The sequence below is a fragment of the Coffea arabica genome, chromosome 5c, assembly GCF_036785885.1.
Source record: "Coffea arabica cultivar ET-39 chromosome 5c, Coffea Arabica ET-39 HiFi, whole genome shotgun sequence".
NCBI classification, from domain to species: Eukaryota; Viridiplantae; Streptophyta; class Magnoliopsida; order Gentianales; family Rubiaceae; genus Coffea; species Coffea arabica.
Genome location: NC_092319.1, coordinates 2,189,408 through 2,212,114, shown reverse-complemented (window position 1 = coordinate 2,212,114; position 22,707 = coordinate 2,189,408). Strand labels below are relative to the sequence as shown.

Below are 22,707 nucleotides of genomic sequence, written 5' to 3'. Positions count from 1 at the left end.
AACGTGTAAATGATATAAGGTTTATGCTCTAAGAAGTATTCAAGGAGTGTACGTTTAAATAATAATCATTAGGCTTCACATAACCATTTTTCAGAAAATTAAAACCATGACCAATTTTTTCGGATCCGGGTATGGATTAGGCGGGTTCAACTAACATTAACAACCAATCCGAAAACATCCTTAATTAACCCTTTGCTAATCATCACACACCAACTCACGCACAAACACACCAAGAAACACACGCAGTGACAGACAGGTCTTTCCCTCTCATACTTGTATCTATTGTACTTGCTGCAAGAAAACAAATTTCCAGGCTTTGCAAAACCTTAAGAGAAATCCCACCAAGAATCCAGCTTGAAATCTCAGCTTTGATCACAATTCATGTCATGTTATATACGGAGAAAGTTCATTTCTTCCCGTAAAAATACCAACTTTTTGGCTATGGCTTGGTTTCCGAAATTCTCTGCTGTTCAGCCTTCATCAGCGGCCCTGAAGATCTCTTCTTTTCTGGGTTTTATTGCAATTTGCAAGAAGGGTTTTGGATATCAATGTGGTTGTCTTAAGCCCAGTTCAGTATTTTGTTGCCTTGGATGGAACAACCAGTTTCAGTACAAGCAGTAGCACTACTAGGAAGCTAACAATGGGGCTGATGGGAATTCGGCTGGAGCGCAATAAAGGAGTAAAGTTATGGGCTTTAGGGGATTTCAACCGGGTTTGGATCCGCCCAATTGGCGCCCTGCCTGGCCAGGCTTGGTTTCCCTCTGTTCAGTAAGATAATCAGTGGTATAATTTGTTGATTTTCTTGTATCAATAATTTTCTTCTGTTTTTTCTCTCTATGGCACACACAAACTAATGTCAATGTGTGGAATGTTGGTGCAAATGATTATTCGATGATAGTTGAGGTGTATACTACTTGCTTATTGTAGCCTTCTTTCATATGTAGGCTCTTAGTTGTATTGGGTGGATTTTTTTTTGAAATTTTTGAATAGTTTCTTTTTTGGAAGCAAAGGGGTTGTTCTTCCTCGTCCTGTCACATACTCGAGATTTATTGTGATGGAGGACATAATTAAGCCATTGAGATAATTTGAATTGCAATTTTTTTTTGTTGGGGGGGGGGGGGTATGATATATGAGTAAAAAGTTTTACGTTGGGTAGCTGAGTTATTATGTACTAATAGAATTCAAGGTTGTTTGATCAAATAGTGGAACTGAGTAGTGATTTATTGTGATGTTGTACCTATGGTCATTTGGAAATGACAGCTGAAGTTTGCTATTGGAGTCAGTCCAAGTAGTTAAGTTACTTTTTGTTATTGTCTTTCAACTTGTGAATGAAAAAGGCTGTTAGATGCCATCCGTAATTCTGAAATGTTTCTATGAATCTCAATAAACTAGTCACTCATCAGTTATTCTGATAGTTTAAGGCGGGATTACCTTATTTTTTTGCTTCGATGAAAATTTAGAGTTGTGGATCTTCAATTTATATGCTTGGAATGTAGTTGGATGTTTGTGTTACAGATTTGTGAGAGTTGGGGGATTTTTTTCTTAGATTGCATAGAAATGCATTTTGTAGATTCCTTTTCTCTCTGGCAGTGTATATATGTGCATAAGTCTAATCTGTCAACTATATCTCTAGATTTGTACATCTGGATCATCAAATTGAATTTAATCAGCTGCATTTTGTTCTTTGTACTCTAGTTGAGTAGGTTAATTTCTGGTACTTTGGTTCTCTTTCCTTCTAAGGATTGAGCTCTCTCTCTCTCTCTCTCTCATGCAGGCACTCACACACTTTCATGCATGTATGCACTCTCAGATGTTAAGGGAGACACATGAAGATAAAAATGTTTGCGTGTTGCTTAATACATACACTGTCTAAAAATCCATTGTATTTGTACTGTCTACATTTTGGATAATCAGACCTTGGGAACCTCTTTTTGTTCCTTCTCTAGTGGAATGATTTGGTTTCTTTCTACATTGGAGTGCTTCTACTGCTATCTTCAAAATATACTGGAAATTGTCTACATTCCCTTTTCTATTTTTTCCTCTCTTTATACTGAAAATTACATGTGCAATGGAAACAGGATAACTAGACAGTTTTGTTGAAAAATTTGTGTAATCAGGAGAATAATAAAGCTAATGAAAGTTTGCAATTTTGCACAGCTATGCTACTGTTTACAGCGTCTTATAGTTGTGCATTCTTATTGCTGGACAATTACTGCATGCTGTTCAAAGTTGGATTGTGGTACATGAAGCTTCTCTTTTAATGGTCAGAAACTGATCCATCAGGGTTATAATTTATTCATGTTAGATAGAATTTAGCCTTTTTAACCTATTTTGTATGGGAGAGGAAAAAGAGTGATTCCAACAATTCACTTGCCATTACAACTCTTATCCAAACAGCTGGGTTTTAGCAGTAATGACTCAAGAGGGTCTTGGTAGCAAAGCAGGATTTTACTCAGAAAGGATGTGGTTTTGAAGATTTCACTTTTTCAATGGGGAATTATCCTGATATGAATGGGAATACATAAAGGTTGTCAGTGGCGTTGTACTCTTGGTCAATTTGAAATATAAAAAATTTTTATTTAAAAAAAAAAAAAAAACATAAAGGTTGTCAGTAGATGGTCCTGACTCCATGAAAAATCTTAAATGCAGCTAGTCCTTCGGAAGTGGTTAAGTTAATTGGGCATTTCAGCCAGTGTTGCATATGCAATTGGACTGAGTTTGTCCGCCTTCAACTATTTTCTGCATAAGTTATTACTTTCTTACAGGAGGCTTCTGAACTTTATGCAAACTAAAAAAAGTTCTTCAACATAGAATAGATATTCTGAAAAAACTAGCAGACTAGGTAGAATCAATTTTGAATTCTACACATTATATCCGTATTGAAAATGTGTTTTCCACAGGTCTTTGAGTTTGTGCAGCATTCACTTTTGACTACTATATTCTATTTCTTTCCTTTAAAGACATACAAATAATGCAAAGAAATATCAGCATTCACTTTTGGATCAGCTTGCTTTATTTGTATGTGTTTGTTGTTGATATTTCTTTCTAATTGTAGATTAATCACATGAAAGCCATGATAATACAATATCAGTTGTATATTTTTGTCGACCTACAACCAGATGGATTTTGATCATGACAGTAGATGTCATCATTGAAGCTCCTTTCCAAAAAAATATTTCCCTATCCTGTAATTACCAGATACATTTCCTGAGTGAAAGGAAGTATTAGATGCCACTATTCATATTCTGAATCAGATTTTCCAATATTTTTTCCTTTGGATCGTTTTGTAATATATAATTAGTATTCTGAGCAGTGTCATACTAGAGAACAGATTTGAGGTTGCTTTCTATTGTTGAATGTGAGATATCTTTCTGCATTACATCTCCACTTAGGAATTTGGTTTCTTGAATTTCCAAATGTTGGTTCACAGGATTGGAGAAGTTACATCCTTGGTCTATCAGAGTAGTTGCTGACAATATGGAAATACTCAATGCAAAAATGTTATTTGACCTTTTAAATGAATTGTCAAGGAGTTTTATACTTGCCTTATTTCAGAATTTAGTTGGTCATTTAGATGAAAGGTGGGAGCTAGAATCTTCATGTTTAATGAGTCCTCACTTTTGGTGTTGGAACCAATTGAGAGGAGGCAAATGTAAATTGGGATTTTACAGGTGCTGCTGGAATATGAAGATCTCTGGTCTACAGGGTACCATCAGCCCACTACCCCTAGGAAACCAAATTTTCTAAAATTGTCTTAGTAAAGTGATTTTAGAAGAATGCAATTGCAGAATATTGAGGAATTTGGTGGGAGAAGGGGCAGTAACAGTTGCCAATACAACCATGATAGTGCATCCATTCCTGAACGATGTAATGCTTCTTGAACAAGTTTTAACGCTTTAAAACCTACCTGTACACTTTATACTCATTTAGTGTTGTTGTGGACCTGTAAATGTCAGTTATGTCAGAGTTAAGTGGCGTGCTATGATCTGTGCATTTCAAAATTTTCCCTGTTGGCAAAATCCTTAGCGTATATTGGTTGGGACAGTTTTACCCGACAACCGTCCAATTCCCTCTGAAATTAGTGAAAATAGAGTGAGTTTATGTCCAAATGTTGGAGCGGTAGGCAAGTGTGAATGCATTTAGTGCTGGTAAGCATATGCGCCAAGACAGAATCCAAATACATAAATGTGTCAATTTTGTAAATAAGCCAGTTTTTGGTGGTAATCTCCTGGAGTTTGCTGTAGGGTTTGCCTTTATATATAGATCAATCTTTTCCGTAAGCAGAGGGTGATTGTTCTCTTGGTCACAGGGAGGCGAAAATGCTTCTTGCGGACAGTACAAAAGAAAGAAGAAGAAAGATGAAGAAGAAGAAAAGGAAGGATATAACTATGTGTTGCTCATCAAAAATAAAGAAGTTAATTTCAATCCATCATCGAATTAATGATCTACCAGATTCATTGCCCGTTTGTCCGTCAGGGTTTGATAAACTTTTTTCCTGTTCAACCTCTTTGTTTGCTCTTTGCTTCATTTCTTTTAGGAGATTATTGCTTTTTCGGAGAACTGTCAGCCTTAGTTACTAATTTTAATTCATTTCTTTGTCTTTTCCGGTATTACCTTATGGAAATTGGTATTGCCGACAGTGCATTTGCCAGATCTACGGCTACAGAGTGGACAAAAAAGAAGCATTACCACCTCTTGGCACATTGAAGTGCTCCCAAATCTACAGCCAGTGTAAAGTTCTCCACTAAACATTTACAGATGCTTTAGATGTAAGGATACCTTTAATGGCCTAAAAACGGGGTGGAGAGTGAGAAAGTTTATTGTGTGTAGGGCTAGAATACAAGATGAAATAGTTGTCAAACTCAGATGGAACTTGTAGCTACTTCCTTTGTCTTGGTCTAGAAAAGACCCAGGATGTTCTGGCTTGGTTAAGTCGTAAATCGATCTTCTTGTGCAGATTAATTTGGATCCATATCTAATCATACTCTTGTATTTGTCCATTGATTTGGACCATATACATACCATAAATAGCCTAATCATGAATGTTAAACATATTATATAAGTTTATATTCTGAATTAAAAGTCTAATTTGTTAATACAAATTTCTTGTAAGTATGGTAAGCAGTTATAACTGTGTTAAAAACCCATAAAAAATGGGTCTAGAAACCTAAGCAGGTGTGACCTAATTTGGATTTGGATATGTATGTGCTATTCCAACTTGGTTGAAATGGTAAACAGGCTTAATTCTTGCATCAACTCCTATCAGAATGAACGAAATAAGCATGATTTTCATTTTTGTTGCTTATGTATAAATGTTGAGGTGATCCTACAGTTGCATATATTTTGTAAATCACAAACCTGAAAGATTTTATTTTTTATTCAATCATGTGAAAATTTTCATTTATGTTGCTCTTGTTGTTTGGGAGCTATAGAGTAAACTACGTGATTATATTATCTTTGATTCCATTTTGTTGTTGTTTGGGAGCTATGGAGTAAACTACGTGATTATACTATCTTTGATTCCATTTTGTTGCTTGTAGATCCTTAATTTATCAGTAATAAAATTTGAAACATGATTCTTTGACTTGACAGATCATGAAGCTTGCGTGGAAGAACGTGGTAGAAAAATAGACTTCGCTTCTGGTAGCTGGTATTCTTGTTACACGTGTCAAGAGGTATCTCTATTTCTTTTACAACCGAAGGTGTGAATTTGTTGAAATACTGCCATGTATTTATGTTGCTTAACCCTTTGGTATATGACTTCTGTACTTTTTTCTAAGAGACATAAGATATAATAATGGAATGCTGTCATAGAAATGTCATTTTGTTGACCAAACACTTAGGTCTTGGGGGCATTTGGATGTGGGAATTGTGTAATTTCCAAACTATAATTTTAAATGACCCTGACAATGAGGTCAGACATTTTATGTAACAGGAGAGTTTGGAGTAGCATTTCGAAGATTTAGGTCATAGTTCGTTCTTTACCTACTTGTTTTAGAATTCCCAGGGAGGGAAAAAAAACAAGAAGATGTGAGCTGTTGCCATTGTACTGGTCATAAGGTTTGCCTAACCATATAATAGAGGGGACAAACTCCTCAAACAAAGTTTTACAGTTTTATGTGAATAGGCATTCCTTATTTGTGTTTTCTACAATTCCATTTTCGTTCCTTTTGCTGTAGCAAAGTAAATGTATCTAATTCTTTGCTCGTAGTTCCTTTCTACATGAGTAGAATATTCAATTCACTGTGTCATGCAGGTCTATCTAGGTCTTCAAGGACAAAGTGGCCTCATGAACCTGCTTCATGATGGAGCCTGAGGCAAGATGAGGCTGACCCAAAGACTAGGCAAGTATTGTGCCCTCTATTCTTTCGGAGGTTGTTTTCATTTCTCTTTAGGAAGTGATGAAGTTTGTCGTGGGAAACAGGAACTAATTGCGCTTGAACTACAAAGGTGGGAAACAGGAACTACTTGTGCTCGAACTGCCAGCTGAGTTGCATCCAGTGAGGTCTTTCCATACAATCTGGACAACAAGCTGATCAGGTTAGTGCTTTGAAGAAGCCAATTAGCAAACTAAAACTTGGGGATGCTGATGGATGAGAAAAACACAAAGAAAGACCTAGGTAGGTAGCTTGCACCATCAAGAACCTGAGACAAAAGTTTGATCTCTGTCTAGACAACAGCCTGATGAAGAAGCTCATACATGGGAAGAAGTCAGGCTTGCTAGACATTAGAATTCTCAATTAACTAATTAAAATGTTAAGGTGCAAGCAGTATGTATAATCAACTGACAAAGGCTGCCTAGGAAGGAATGGCTTCAATCTTGGAAAAAATCCAACTTGTAATAGTAGTCTCTTGTTTAGAATCTTAGTACGTAGCTGAACACCATCAAGAACCTGAGGCGAAAGTTTGGTATACAATCTGCGCCTGGACAACAGCCTGATGAAGAAGCTCATATATGGGAAGAAATCAGATTAAGGTGAGAAAGAAAAATAGTACTTTTGATATACTATTGAAATCAGATTAAGCTCAAATATGACGTTTGGTATGCAATCTGCACCTCGACAATGCATTCTAGTTTTGCAAATCAACTTTACGAGGCATGAGCCAAAAATGAAATAAAATAGATAAACGGGAAAAAGTGATTGTAATGTCAGAGATCTCTGTTTTTATTTTCTTTTTTTTTTTGTTGGGCTTTTGGGATCCAATTCCAAGCATGCTTGAGGTGGATCCAGCGCCGTTTGACAGGTAAATGACGCAACTGAATCGGGCCCAAGATCAGGTTCTCTTGAGTACTGGATCCATGCCTGGGTCTAATGGCGGATGGTTTCGTAACTTTCAGTTCATTTTACATTTTGTTAAGACTGTGTAAACTGGGTTGTTTACTTATAAGTTAATATGATATATAGTGGAATGTATCAGATTTAGTATTTAATAATTTAGTAATTTAATGAATTCAAAACTTTAGATTTCAAATTTCAATTTTATTAAACAGATTGACTATTCTTATTAGACAATTCACTTATAAAACATATTTTTGTTTGAAAGTTTTTCGATTGTTCACGAGAAAATCAAGGGTTCGTGAATCTTGATTGTTTTTCTCAAGAGCATAGTTGAAAAACCCGGCTTGGCCCAATGATCGAAACGATCAATCCAGTGAACCGACCACAGGATCGGGGTGGGTTGTTAATTAAACTAATTAAGTAACAAATCCGTTGACCAATTAACGACCCAGAAATTCAACAGGTGAATTGGAAAAAAATCGCCGATTGAACCATCAACTCAACAATTTTATTATTTTTATAATTTAAAATACATTATTATATTATATAATATAACTATTGTGCAACTCGTGATTAAATTAGTGATCTGGTGACTCGATCACCTCTCCGAGTTGAGCTCGAGGTCAAATTTAATAACTATGCTCAAGAGTGTTCATTTAACACTTTTTTTGGACTGCGCTTCCGTGTCAAACACATCAAGAAAAGATTGAAGATGCTCGAGTATTGGTCTTTGGCTGTGTTTGGTATTCTTGCTTCTTTCGCGTGCTTTTTAGACTTTGACTTAAAGACATCAAAACAAAGGTGACATAACAGGTCCAACATAATGGCGTGTTCAAGGTACAAATCTGCCATCTAGCAGCAAGCCTAGGAATCATTTTCAGTTGTGGTTGCAATTTTATTTTGCAGCCATCAGCTCAGTCGAGAACCTTATTTCTCTAAATTATGAAATTCTGAAGACTCTCAACCCACATTATATCTCAGAAAATTGTTGAAATTCATTCTAATTCATTCCATTCCTAAGACTGCAACTTAAAAGAGGTGTTCAATCACACCACTTTCAAATGAATTTACATATATGAAGTGAAAATCTTCCATGTCAGATGAGCTTGACGAAGGAACTACACCTTTTGACTAATCAAATCCTTAAGCCTCCACCTACCTTTGTTTTCAAAGTGTATCGTCAGTAAAAAGATCCAACATTGTCAAATTCTTCAACTCTTTAACCTGCCTTTTTGGCCAGTGAGTGCCACATTATCTTGCACGTGAAAATGCAACCTAAGAGCGTGCCTAAACTCGTGCAACCACGTGTGGGATGTGTTAAGCAGCCAGTTTGCATGAGTTCCCCCCATGCATGGGGACCTCTCGTGCCATTTAGGACACCATATTGGATTCTACAATAATATCTCTACAAGGGAACAAACTCATACTGGAAAAGAAGACATTTAAGACCTACAGCTAGTGCAAAAATAGTACGGACTAAGATTCAAGTTTGTAATGCGATTGATCTTTAAGCTATAAATAGGTGCCCCTAGCTTGAGAGATCCACAAAAGCAAAAATTATTCCCACAAGTGAAAAAAAAATTGATTTTGCTCTAATTAGAATGGTGATTGTTAACAGCAAGAAAGTTTTTCCCACCAAGTTAGATGTCAAGGAAGATGCTTTTGATGATAATTGGAATGTTACAATTTTAGCAAACGAAGGGGATGGCGACGACGACGACGACGACGATGATGGCGGAGGTGTAGCACCAGCAGCATAATTACAAGACCTTCGGGTGGAATGTGGTGCACTTATATTCTCTACAGAGTATTAATTGAGAAGATTATGCTTAGTACCACATATTTGTAGTATCAATCTTATGCTAGATGGAAATGAAGGGAGGGAGGGAGATAGTTTCTATGTTCTTTAACTCTCTTCATTTAGTTTGGAAGGGGACAAATTACTTGGTAATTTGTTGGCTTATATAGTATTTGGTAGCAGTTAGTCCTACGGGCTGTATCCTGCCATTCCTACTGGTAATGAGACAATATTATATTGTTGGATTTAATTACTGATGTGTGTTTTATGTTATTAATTACTCCATTAAGTTCTTCCTTCTTGAAACCAAGCTACTTTCCTGTGTTTGCTTGTGGTTTGATCTTTCTTTTGAGATATTAAAATTTTATTAACATAATTTTAAGTTCTCCATTCTTCATTGTTCAACAACATTAGGCTCAGTAGCCTACAAGAAATTTCAAATGGCATCCGGACTCCACGGCTAAGCTACTAAAGTACTCTTTACTAGAGAACATATATAAAGTACTCGTGCAATATTTTTGCCTAGATTACGGACTTATGTGCACAGATTGATTGTATGATGATCCAGATTTATCTGGCATGTTATCAGAAGAAAAGACTATCAAAATCATAATCTCTTTAACCTAGCTCACTAATTTGATTTGTTTCTTCTGTGTACCAAAAACGTTTCCAGTCAAATTAGCTACATTAAACTTTACTTGAGTCACGTTTAATGTATTTGCTGCTATTAGTGCAAATATTAGAATAAAATTATCATTTTTTTTATTAAAAAAAACTAGTTAGGTAAGGAACTTTGTGGAATACAAACCTGAAACTTAGGGTTTTTTCCCCCTCTGAGGTAGGCTGAACTTAGCACTTTGGTGAGCTGTTTATGTTAAATTCCAAAATTGAAATGTATACAGTAAATGGAGGGGATGACAACAATGGATCGAGTGTTTCTCATGCTATGAATGGATAAAAAAAATGTTTCCGGGTGTGTCTTACCATCATTAAGTTAAAGAGGGGAAAAAATTCACAGAATTGATATCATGTGCTTGCTTTAATTCCTATGACTATTATAAGGCATCGGTATGCTTTACAGAAAGTACTGTTAAATGTATATCTGTTGTGGTACCAATTTCCTGACCTACCTACATCTTTGCCCCTTTCCTTTCTTATGCTGGTCTGCTTCCTCTTGATTTTCATAGAATGTTGTACATTTTGGACTAATCCCACGAGCCAAAAGAACAGTTGATTTTTCTGTAATTAGAATTGTTAGGACTGACTCAAGAATAAACAAACTAAAGTTAGAATAAAATAGGCGGTATAACCGACCATATAATGGTTAGGCGATAGACACCAGCTATATAATAATTAGGCGGTAAAATCGACCATATAAAAGGGTTGTGACAACCTAATAAAGATAAATAATAAAGCAAAATAAAAGACACCAAAATTTATGTGTTTCGGTCAAATTGACCTACGTCCACGGACGAGGGAGGAGCAATATTTCTACTATGAAAAAGAAATACAAAAGCCGTAGGAAAGTGGTTCCTAGGTCAAAATGGCACTTACAAAAGGATTAGAAAATATTCCTAAACTCAAAACAAGAGAGCCTAAAATATTTGACTAAATGGGCTAGATGACCCAAGAACCTAATAGCCCATATAATGCTCTCTTGAGTGGTGCAATTAACTTCAACGCCAAGCCCCCTATTTATAGGTAAACAAGGGGAGGCTTTTCTTTCTTGATTGCCGATGTGGGACGGAAAAATTTTGTCACCCAATTCAACCATCGTGGGGGTTGAAAAGTTAACAAATTTCCATCTTGGCATAATTTTTAGTCTCACCATCGACAATAGTAAAACTGTTCCACCTTCTCCACATAAGTCCCAATGGGCCAAATCACATACAACGAACACCAACCAAATCCAAGCACTGCTTGAACTTGTAAACTGGAAGAGGTTTCGTAAACATGTCAGCTGGATTGTTCTTGGTATTGATTTTTTGAATAAGGATCTTTCCTTCAGCAATGATATTTCGAATAAAGTGATACTTCACATTAATATGTTTCGTCCTCTCATGATATATCTGGTCTTTAGTCAAGTGTATGGCACTTTGACTATCACAATGAATAATTGTAACACCTTGATGTAGACTAAACTCGCTAAATAAACTCTTCAACCACAAGGCTTCTTTGATTGCCTCGGTCACAGCCATATATTCTGCTTCTGTAGTAGACAAAGGTACGACAGGTTGTAGAGTAGCTTTCCAACTAACAGCACAATCGCCAATGCAAAATGCATATCCTGAAAGTGATCTTCTCCTGTCAAGATCTCCAGCGTACTCTGAGTCTACAAAACCAACCAAAGTGTTATTATTTTTTCTAAACTCCAAACATGCACTTGAAGTACCTCGCAAGTATCTGAGAATCCATTTCACAGCCTGCCAATGTGCTTTACCAGGGTAAGACATATATCTGCTAACAACACTGACTGCATATGAGATATCTGGACGAGTACAAACCATTGCATACATAATACTGCCGACTGCACTGGAATAAGGAATCCGTGCCATATAATTTTCCTCTTCATCTGATTGTGGTGATTGAGTAGCCAATAGCCGAAAATGATTAGCAAGAGGAGTACTTACAGGTTTTGCATTTTTCATGCCAAAACACTCCAAGACTTTCTTTAGGTAATTTTCTTGGGTCAAGAACAACTTTCCTGCTCCTCGATCTCGCTTAATATTCATGCCAAGAATTTTCTTAGCTGCTCCTAAATCTTTCATTTCAAATTCACTGCTTAACTGTAATTTCAAAGTGTGCATTTCTGACAAATTCTTGTCAGCAATGAGCATGTTATCAACATATAACAACAAATAGATAAAAGAATCATCATCTAACTTCCGGAAATAAACACAACTATCATACATGCTCCTCAAATAACCATGACCCAACATAAAGGAATAAAACCTTTTATACCATTGTCTTGGAGATTGTTTCAATCCATATAAAGATTTCTTCAACAAGCAAACATGATCTTCTTTACCTTCAATCTCAAAACCCTGAGGTTGCTTCATATAAATTTATTTTTCAAGTTCGCCATGTAAGAAAACTGTCTTAACATCAAGCTGCTTCAACTCCAAATCATACATGGCAACTAAAGCAAGCAAAACACGAATAGAGTTATGTTTAACAACAGGTGAAAAAATTTCATTAAAATCAACACTTTGTACTTGACTATAGTCCTTTGCAACTAATTGTATTTTATACCTTGCATTTTCAACCCCTGGATACCTTTCTTTTTCTTGAAAACTCACTTGTAACCAACTATTTTCTTGTTTAACAGCGACTTTACAAGAACCCAAGTTTCATTCTGATGAAGAGATTTAATTTTTTCATTCATCGCAATCAACCACTTTACAGAATCATCACAAGAAACTGCTTCTGAATAGGTGGAAGGCTCACCAACTGCATCAGTTTCTTCTGCAACAGACAAAGCATATGCAACTAAATTTGCATATCTTTGTGGTGGTCGAATGTCTCTCCTTGTTCTATTTCTGGCTATGGAATACTCCTCTTCTTCTGAATTATCTTCAACAGTAGATTCAGGTGCATCTACTGGCTCTTGCTGAATAGAAGATTTGGACTGAGAAGGATTAGAACTGCCAATATCAAGCTCCACCTGCTTCTGTGTACTATTAGTAGTACAAGAACTAGAAAACGCCTTTTTGAAAGATAACATAGACAATTCATCAAAAGTAAAATTTCTACTGATTACAAATTTTGAAAATTTGGAATCAGGACACCATAATCTGTATCCTTTCACCCTAAAAGCATACCCAAGAAAAATGCACTTTTTAGCTCTAAGCCCCAATTTTCTATTATTCACATGCATGTATGCTGGACACTCAAAAACTTTTAAATTGGAGTAATCAGCAGGAGTATCTGACCAAATTGCCTCAGGAGTTTTGAAATTAAGAGATGTAGAACGAGAACAGTTGACGATATAACATGCAATATTGATTGCCTCTGCCCAAAAGTCATTTGTCAATCCTGCATTGGAGATCATACATCTTGCTCTCTCCAAAAGTGTTCTGTTAATATGTTCGGCCACACCATTTTGTTGAGACGTCATCCTGATGGTGTGATGCCGAACAATTCTTTCATTTTTACAAAATCTATCAAATTCACCTCCACAAAATTCCATGCCATTATCTGTTCTCAACCGCTTAATATGTTTTCCTGTTTGTCTCTCAATCAAAACTTTTCATTGCTTGAAAGTTAAGAAAACATCATTTTTATACTTAAGAAAATAGACCTAAACTTTCCTTGAATAATCATCAATGAAAGTCAACATGTACCTGGCATTACCTTTAGAAGGAGCACGAGAAGGACCCCATAGATCTGAATGAATGTAATTAACAGTACCTTTTGTCTTGTAAATTACTGGTGAACTGAAACTGACTCTTTTCTGCTTTCCAAAAATACAATGTTCACAGAATTTCAATGATCCGGTACTTTGTTCACAAAGAAGTTCTCTTTTGCTCAGTATGCCCAAGCTTTTTTCACTAATGTGCCCCAAACGCATATGCCATAATTTGGTGATGTCTGTATCTGACAAAGATGATGTTGAAACAATAGCAGCACCTGTAATAGTAGATCCCTGCAAAATATATAAAGTACTAGATCTGTGTGCCTTCATAACAACATGAGCTCCTTGAGTGATTTTGAGAACTCCATCTCCACCTGAATACCTGCACCCAATAGATTCAAGAGTGCGCAAGAGATGAGATTTTTCTTCAAATCTGGAACATGTCTAACATCTGTGAGTGTCCTCACAATACCATCGTACATTTTAATCCGGATTGTGCCTTTGCCAACAACTTTACAAGCGGCGTTGTTACCCATTAAGACAACTCCACCTTCAGTTGATTCATATTCTGAAAACCAGTCCCTATTAGGACACATATGATATGAACAACTCGAATCTAAAATCCACACATTGTTAGACCTAAAAATATTTTCTGTTGCATAGAAAATTGTTCCATCATTCTCATCAGCTGCTATACTAGTTTCAACAGATTTAGTATTTTTCTCAACAAATTTTTCTTTTTGCTTTTCTTTATTTTTCAATTAAAGCAATCAGAGATAACATGGCCATTCTTTTTACAATAGTTGCACACCACATTTTTATGTTTGGACTTGAATCTACTTCTATTTTCTGTGTTTCTCTTTTCAGATCTACCCCAAATAAACAAGCCATCGGCTTGACTCCCACTAGTTTTCCCAATAATATTCTTATCTATCTGCTCTTTAGATTTTAATGCAGATTTAATTTTTCGATACGAAATTATTTTCTTTTCATAAATCATAGTATCACAGAAATACTTAAATGACTGGGGAAGGGAATACAAAAGTAATAGGGTCTGATCTTCATCATCAATTTTTGAATCTATATTCTCTAAATCCATAATAATGGAATCAAATTTATTAAGATGGGAGAGTATAAATGTACCTTCAGACATCTGAAACATATACAAACTTTGCTTCAGATATAGCCGATTCTCGACTGTCTTCTTCATATACAAGGCTTTTAATTTATCCCACATAACCTTGACCGAAGTCTCCATTGCTACCTCATGCAATACCTCATTGGAGAGATTTAAGATTATGCCGGATCTGGCCTTCTTATCCATATTGGCGAAATCCGCATCTTTTACATCTTCTAGCTTTTTCTCAATTCCCTGAATTGCCAAGTCAACTCCGTCTTGAACCAAAATGGCCTCCATCTTGAGTTGCCACATGCCGAAGTTGACATTCCTGTTGAATTTCTCGACAACCGCCTTTGTTGTCGTCATTGTTGCCACAAAATCTGTAACTTGAAGTTTGTCTAAAAAAACTGGCCAAACAAATATGCAAATCTCGTGAGCGGGCCTCACAGGATGAGTGGATCCCACGGAATGAGCTGGGCTCACGGAATGAATGGACCCCACAGGTTGTACGGACCCCACCAGATGTACGGATCCCACAGGATGAATGGGCCCCACGAGATGAACCTGTCAGTTTGTTAGGACTGGCCCAAGAATAAACAAACTAAAGTTAGAGCAAAATAGGCGGTATAACCGACCATATAATGGTTAGGCGGTAGACACCAGTCATATAATAATTAGGTAGTAAAATCGACCATATAAAAGGGTTGTGGCAACCTAATAAAGACAAATAACAAAGCAAAATAAAAGACATCAAAATTTACGTGGTTCGGTCAAATTGACCTACGTCTACGGACGAGGGAGAAGCAATATTTCTATTATGAAGAAAAAATATAAAAGCCGTAGGAAAGTGGTTCCTAGGCCAAAATGACACTTACAAAAGGTTTAGGAAATATTCCAAAAGTCAAAACAAGAGAACCTAAAATATTTGACTAAATGGGCTAGATGACTCTAGAAACTAATAGCCCATATAATGCTCTCTTGAGTGGTGTAATTAACTTCAACAAGCCCCCTATTTATAGGTAAACAAGGGGAGGCTTTTCCTTCTTGATTGCCGATGTGGGACGGAAAAAATTTGCCACCAAATTCAACCATCGCGGGGGTTGAAAAGTCAACAAGAATGGTGATCATTAACGGAAATAAAATATGTTGCACCAGCAGCATAATTACGAGAAGTTCTAGGGGAAATGTGGTGCATAAACATTCTCTATTAAGTGTTAATGCAGAAGATTATGCTAGTACCATATATTTGTAGTATGTATTTTGTGCTAGATGTAAAGGGAGAGAGTGAGTTAGTCTTTGATGTTGTTGGACTCTTCTCTTAGTTTTTTTCTTTATTGTGAATCAAACTAGAGTCCAAATTTCCGATACTTGTATTTCTTATTTTCTTTATTCTTCTTTATGTCAGATTGATTCCAAAATACAAATTTATCATGCATGTAATCAGAAATATTAAAGGCTAATAAAATCCTAATCTCTTTAATCTCACTGATTTGGTTTGTTTCTTCCCAAATTAAATACATTACCGAATTAGCAACGGAAATTAGTTGGGTTACAAGCCTGAAACTCCAGTTCTTCTTTTCCTTTTAAAGGGAAACTCAATTTAACACTTTAAAAAAAAAATTTTTCTGGTAAGTAGGTTGGAATTTTATTGATATAGGACAATACAATGCATACAAGTTTCAACCAACGACAACCTAGAAGTCCATATTTTGGGGAGAGCAAAATTAGTGAAGATGTATATCTAGGGGGCACCCTTGCATTTTCATAAAAATTTGGGATGCAAAGTCTAATATTTACAATGATATAAGTGGAAACCTTTAACATTATAGAGGGATATAGAAGGATTTCAAAATCTTGGGGGCAAACTCTAATTTCTACAAGGATATACATGAAAACACTTAATTATTTCTAAGGATTATTAAAGGATTTCTAAAAGTCTTGGGGGAGCAGCTGCCTCCCCAACCTTGCATCAGCTAGTGGATTTGCATTAGTATTAAATTTTGGATTAAGCCCACTTTGCATGCCATAACTTAATTACCAATTCCCAATTTGCATCACGACCTTTAGCTGTGGACAAATTGCACCATATAGCTTTGAGATCTATCTCATTTTGGCCCAATCACAGTTTAGAGAAAATTGACAGAATTTCTGCATATGAATAACAACAAACATCGACTAAAAACATTCATGAATTCCATGAAAAATTATAAAGGGGATCTTCTTGCCTTTGGCTAATACCTTCATTTGATTTGACAAAAATTTACTGTTGATGATCTAGATAGGGTTTCAAGTTCCAACTTGATGACTTCAAGTATAAAAGACAAGGGAAAGTGCATTCGGGATGTGGAGAAAAAGTGAAATGTGATGCTAATACTTCATGCTGTAAACATGAACCTGGAGGAGTATGTTATGAATTTGGAGGATCAGTAGCACTAATGAAGGCCATTTATATGCCAATGTTAACTGCCAGAACAAATTTTTATTTCTTACGGGGGGACAACTTTGCCTATCCTTATAATACAGAACAATTTTGCAATTAAGTTATTCATTCACATATACAGAAATTGGAGCTGCAAAAATCTAGTTTTGTTAGAGGTCTCCGGAATAGGGTAGGTTGTAGGTATGAGTAAAAAATTGAAATGCATCAAATAAAGTACCACCATAATACTTGTAATCTTCATTTGGCATATGTATATATATGTTACTTGAATCTTGTTTTTGGCAGACAAAATGACAAATTCATGAGTGGAAAATCGAGATGCATCAAATAAACACCACCACAAAACCCATGCTCTTCATTTGCTACGTGTGTGGCATGCATAAATAAGGATGCAATATCTCGAGTTTGGGGCATGTAAAATTCCTTGTGATCCATATCAAATTATCAATACAAATGTCCGCCTGTGGATAGAACTCGAAGCGTCACTTTTGTATTCCAGTACGACTTTTGTGCCTTATGAAGTAATGTCAAGGTTAGAAGTTAGAGGCTCTTATGAAAACAAAGTCATAATGTATAAGGAGAAGGTGTCATGTGTATATATATATGTTAGGAAATTGGATTAATTTCTTTTAGGTAGGATTCTTGTTTTGTGTAGAAGTAACTAGTTTTCTAATTGATTTTAGTTACTTGAAATAGTAGTCAATGAATTTTCTATTTTGTTTAGAATTAGAAGTTATTTCCTATTCTATATAAGTCTAGAAATTAGAATTGGATTCCTATTGTTATTTGGGTTTTTTTCAAATAATATTCTCTATAAATAGGTGGATTGACATACTATAAAGAGGCACACAAGGGCACACAAGAGGCGACTTGTAGCCTTATATATGGGTGGTAAGAGAGGGTTCTTGAAAGATGAGAAATGGTATACAAGGGTTGGGATTTAGTTCAAATTGTATTCTTGTATAGGATTTTCCTATCATAATAAAGAACGTGTTTTCTCTCCGTGGATGTAGGCTCAATGATGGAGTCGAACCACGTTAAATATTGTATGTTGTTTATCTTTCATGCTTGTGACTTGTTTATTATTAAATTGTTGTGTACTTGATATCTCAATAGTTGTTTGTTCCGCGCTTAGATCCTAATAAGTGGTATTAGAGCTTGGTTGTGAAACTCGGCTGCTTACAAGCACTTGGATCTCAACAAATTGAATGGTTGGATCAAGAGTTTGGTTGTTCAACGTTGGATCCTAGTTAACTACTGAGATCAAGTAGATTGATAGTTATTGCCAATTAAATAATTTAATGAGTGGTATCCTTGTTTCAATAGCTTGGCAAGAAGCATTGATGGTGAAGGATGGAAAGTCGAAAAACATGGAGATACTTGATAGTGTATTTAGGCAGGTGATTCAAGAGTCAAGAAAAAAGTGGAGTCCAATGTTGATTATGGACATAAATTGGTGGAGACTTTCTCACAACTCCAACGGTTGATATTTTATCCTGGTAGCTTTTAGATTTCGGTTATGTTTTTGGATGGTGTGGCACGTGTCCCAAAGAACAAAGAGATCTAATTTTCATGCGCTAGAAAACTCTGACAAATACGAGTTTTTCGTTTTAGGTGGAGTCTTGGAAATCACATGTGGCGAGACAGTCTTGAGGATGAGAAGAAATATAGTGATTTTACCACTTGGTTGCCTCAATGGTTAGGGTTAGAGCTCACAGAAGGAGATTCCGGATTGCAAGTGGTGGTGAGAAGAAATCCTGCAAAAGGAGATGGTGAATTGAGGTACCTTCTCACGAGTCAACTGGAGGTTAGATTCAAGATAACTACACATGTTCATCGGGTAACTACACATGTTTATTTTGCCGATTGAATCAATTTGCTACCAGGACTGTATTGATTTGGGTGTGTAGTTCGGTATCATATTATTTGGTAATTGAAGACAAATTGTTGCTAAAAGAAATTTTTGCCAAGGTGGAGATTTGTTAGGAAATTGACTTAATTTCTTTTAGGTAGGATTCTTGTTTTGTGTGGAAGTAACTAGTTTCCTAATTGGTTCTAGTTATTTGAAGTAGTAGTCAAGGAATTTTTAATTTTGTTTAGGATTAGAAGTTATTTCCTATTCTATATAAGTCTAGAAATTAGAATTATAAATCTAGGCACACTACAAAGAAACACACAAGGGCACACAAGAGGCTTCATGTAACCTTATGCATAGGTGATGAGAGAGAGTTCTTGAGAGATGAGGGATGATATACAAGGGTTGGGATTAGATTCAATTTGTATTTTTGTATAGGGTTTTCTTCTCATAATAAAGAACGAGTTTTCTCTCCATGGGCGTAGGCTCAATGATGGAGTCGAACCACATTAAATATCGTGTGTCGTTTATCTTTCATGCTTGTGATTTGTTTATCATTAAATTATTGTGTATGATAAGTGGATATTTTACATATTTTTTGTATGTTTTATTAGTTAATTTTGTTGTGTTTTATCTAGTTTTATAGTTAATTAACTAGGATTTTGGTCAAGATATCTATGTTACGGTTTAATTGCCAAAAATTATATTTATATAGATTTTAATAGAAAGAATTTCATGTTTTTGTAGGTTTAAGGAATCAATCATCAGTTGGAGTGAATTGAGAAGAAAATTGGATGATAATTGATGAATTGAAGTGGTTTAAAGAAGGCATGAAGTGCAAAACATTTAATTGAGGGAATTCAAGTAAAGATAGTTTCGACATATCTTGGTATTTCAGATATATCTTGAGCTACAATGATCGGATCAAGGTGATCTTGGTACCATTTTGAAGCTAAGAGATATATTTACATTTGGTATAAGATATCAAAGCCCAATTCAGTCGTTTTCTTGGTCAAAAAGTCGAAACACAGAAATTTATCTGGATGGTCGAAAGCTGAAGCCCAAAATTGACCAGTCTATGGTATTTCGACCATATCCCCATCCACCGATCTCCAAATTAGATGATTTTTGAAGTATTGGAACACTACTTCAAAGGGTTACAACTTTTGTGTTTTGTATAATAGCTAGTTTGATGGCTATCATAGAGAAAATTGCAGTTGAAATGAGGTCAAAAGTGAAAATGCGTATGGCAGCCAAATTTCTGCAATTTGCTCAGCCATTTTTCTCATCTTCACACTACTTTCCAACTAGAGTTGGAGAGAAAACGTAGGCTACACATGTTTCTGATGCACAAAGGAAGAAAAATAGCTTATTATCAAGTAAAAAATATACGGTAGAATCAAGAGGCTGGAACTTTGTTTTGTTGACTTGGTTAACACCAGATTTAGAGAATCAAAGGGGAGAAGAAAAATACGGTAGGGGAATGGAGGATATCAGAATTTTAGGATAAAAATTGAGGCTGGTCATATTCTCTGGAGCTAGCAATTTTTGCAGGAGCTTGGAGAGTGCAAGAATTACCACAAAAATGTAGTTCTTTCATTTCCTTAGTGTAGGATAGTTTAACTAGTTAGTTCATCATTCTAGATTGGGATGAAGATGGAGATGAAAAAGGAGGAATTGAAACTCAAGTGACATGGGTTATCTCTTCTCCAACTCGTTATCTTTTGTATTGGATTCTTAAGTATGGTTAATATACAAGTTTTGGATTTTATGTTTATTATGTATTTTTAAAGTTAATGCCTAGAGTATGGATGGACTTTCTATATTTTGTTATTGATGTTTATTTGGTTATTTGGTGATATTATTTTGAGCAAGTTATTTATCACTTTTGATATTCTAATCATAATTAAATGGCCATTAATTGTGATTATCTAAAGGTGTTAAATTTGCAATGAGAATTGGAATTTAACACTAATCCATGGAAGTGATAAACCTAGGGAGTACACTCACGAGAGTAGAGGTGCACCTATATGGTTTTACCGACTTGTTTCATGTAATTTCATAGAAGAAATAAACTTATAGTTAATTTATAACCACGAGAATATGTATGGTTTAGTTACAAGTATAGTTGATTTACTACGAGAGTAGGTTTCACATACATTAGGAAATTACGCCATAACTAGCTAAGATAATAACATTCATTTAACCGGTAACTTCATTTGCAAGAGTAGTAAGGAATTCCATATCTCTAGAAGCTTTCTAGTGTTAATTTTTATTACACTTTTATATTTATGGTAGTCTAGATAATAAAGGAGTTTGAAAAACACCGATAATTACAATCTTCCCGATGGGATCGACCCTTAATACCATATCTCACTCACGATTCGTATACTTGCGATAAATCGCGTGTGGGGTATTTAGGAGTTTAGAAATATAAAACTTGATTGTGAATGAGCTAATTATATATGTATACCCTGCGCATGTTCAAGTTTTTGGCGCCGTTACCGGGGAAGATTTGGCAATATCGGTGTGAAGATCAACTTTATTAGTTTAGACATTTCATTAGTTATAGTGTGAATATTATTTTCTGTTATTTTTGTGTTTTATGTGTGTATGTGTTTCATTACCTATTTTTCTTATTAATTTTGCTTTTGAGGTAGTTTAAAAGCAATTTTAGGTGATGAGAAGGGTAGGTCAATTTGGAGGACAATGCTTGAGAAGTGGAAGATTAGCAATGGATGGTTACCAAGTACAAAACTCCTTCAATAGAGGTAACCAAGAGTTTTCTGAATGTATGTCTTTTGAAGATGGTTTAAGATGCTTAAAAGCTAAATTTGATGTTATGATGCTACAAGTTCAAATGGACACAATTATGCATGAAATTGAGCAAGGGAAGAATGTTAATACTTTTAATTATTATCATGTGATTTGTGACTTGTGTGGAGGTTATCATGCTACTAATACATGTAGACAAGTACAAAATATGGATTATTATGATGAATTAGAGCATTACAATTCTTGTTTTGATCAATACAGTGCTAATTGGAACAATTCTCCTACGTATGGTTGGGATAATCAATGTGGATATAGTGATTCTCCAAATTTTTATGATTACCAACGTGAAAGTGTCCAATATGAATCAAAACCATCTTGGGAGTTGGCAATAGAGAAGTTAACTAATGCACCTCTACCTTGGGAATTAGAAAGTGAACCATTAGCTAATGATTCTAATGCATCTTGGGAGCTAGCTGTAGAAAATTCTTCTAATCAATTTGATTTAGCCATAGAAAAGCTAACAAATGCAACCTCCAACCGTTTTGATAGGGTTGATGAAATGTTAGATGAATTAATTTCTCACTTTGGTAGAATACAAGACCAATTGTATGCATTATGTGAAGTTATTTTCTCTAATGATATGCAAAATGGTCCTATTATGAATGGTGGGAATGTTGTATGTGACAATGGATTAAATTTTGATCAAAATGATGAATCTAACTCGTGTTTCAATGAGGAAATGTCCATTTCACAGGATAGTACATTTGGAGCTAACATTGAACCGCAAGAGGCGAGCCTTAACGACTCATTTTTCACCCCTCTTGAGGAACATGTTAATTGTATAGGTTCTAATGGTATTATAGCCCAAGAAAGCTATGTAGATGTTCCTTTGGTGAGTATTCAAGTGGTGTATGTGCAAGGTAATATCTATGATTCACTTGAGTTAGATAAGTTACTTCCACTTCTTATATCATTAGAACACGTGACTCATGTGATTGAGTCACCTTTTAATGATCCACCACGTCCAAAAATGGTAGATTATTCGTTAACTAAAGCTCCTTGAGAAATGACGTGAAAAAGTCGAG

At 35.5% G+C, this 22,707-nt stretch overlaps 1 long non-coding RNA gene across 5 annotated transcripts; it reads left to right on the top strand.

Annotated features, from left to right (window-relative positions):
* Positions 1–117: 117 nt before the first annotated feature.
* LOC113689762 (uncharacterized) lies at positions 118–7,479 on the top strand. Of its 5 annotated transcripts, none has more exons than XR_011814911.1 (6): positions 127–783; positions 4,310–4,731; positions 5,593–5,675; positions 6,257–6,344; positions 6,425–6,976; positions 7,213–7,479. It is a non-coding gene; the product is annotated as an uncharacterized lncRNA (long non-coding RNA). The 5 variants fall into 5 exon arrangements; XR_003448225.2 differs by having other exon boundaries at positions 141–783; positions 4,310–4,477; positions 4,641–4,731; positions 6,425–7,479; XR_003448226.2 differs by having other exon boundaries at positions 118–768; positions 6,425–7,479.
* The last annotated feature ends 15,228 nt before the right edge of the window (positions 7,480–22,707 follow it).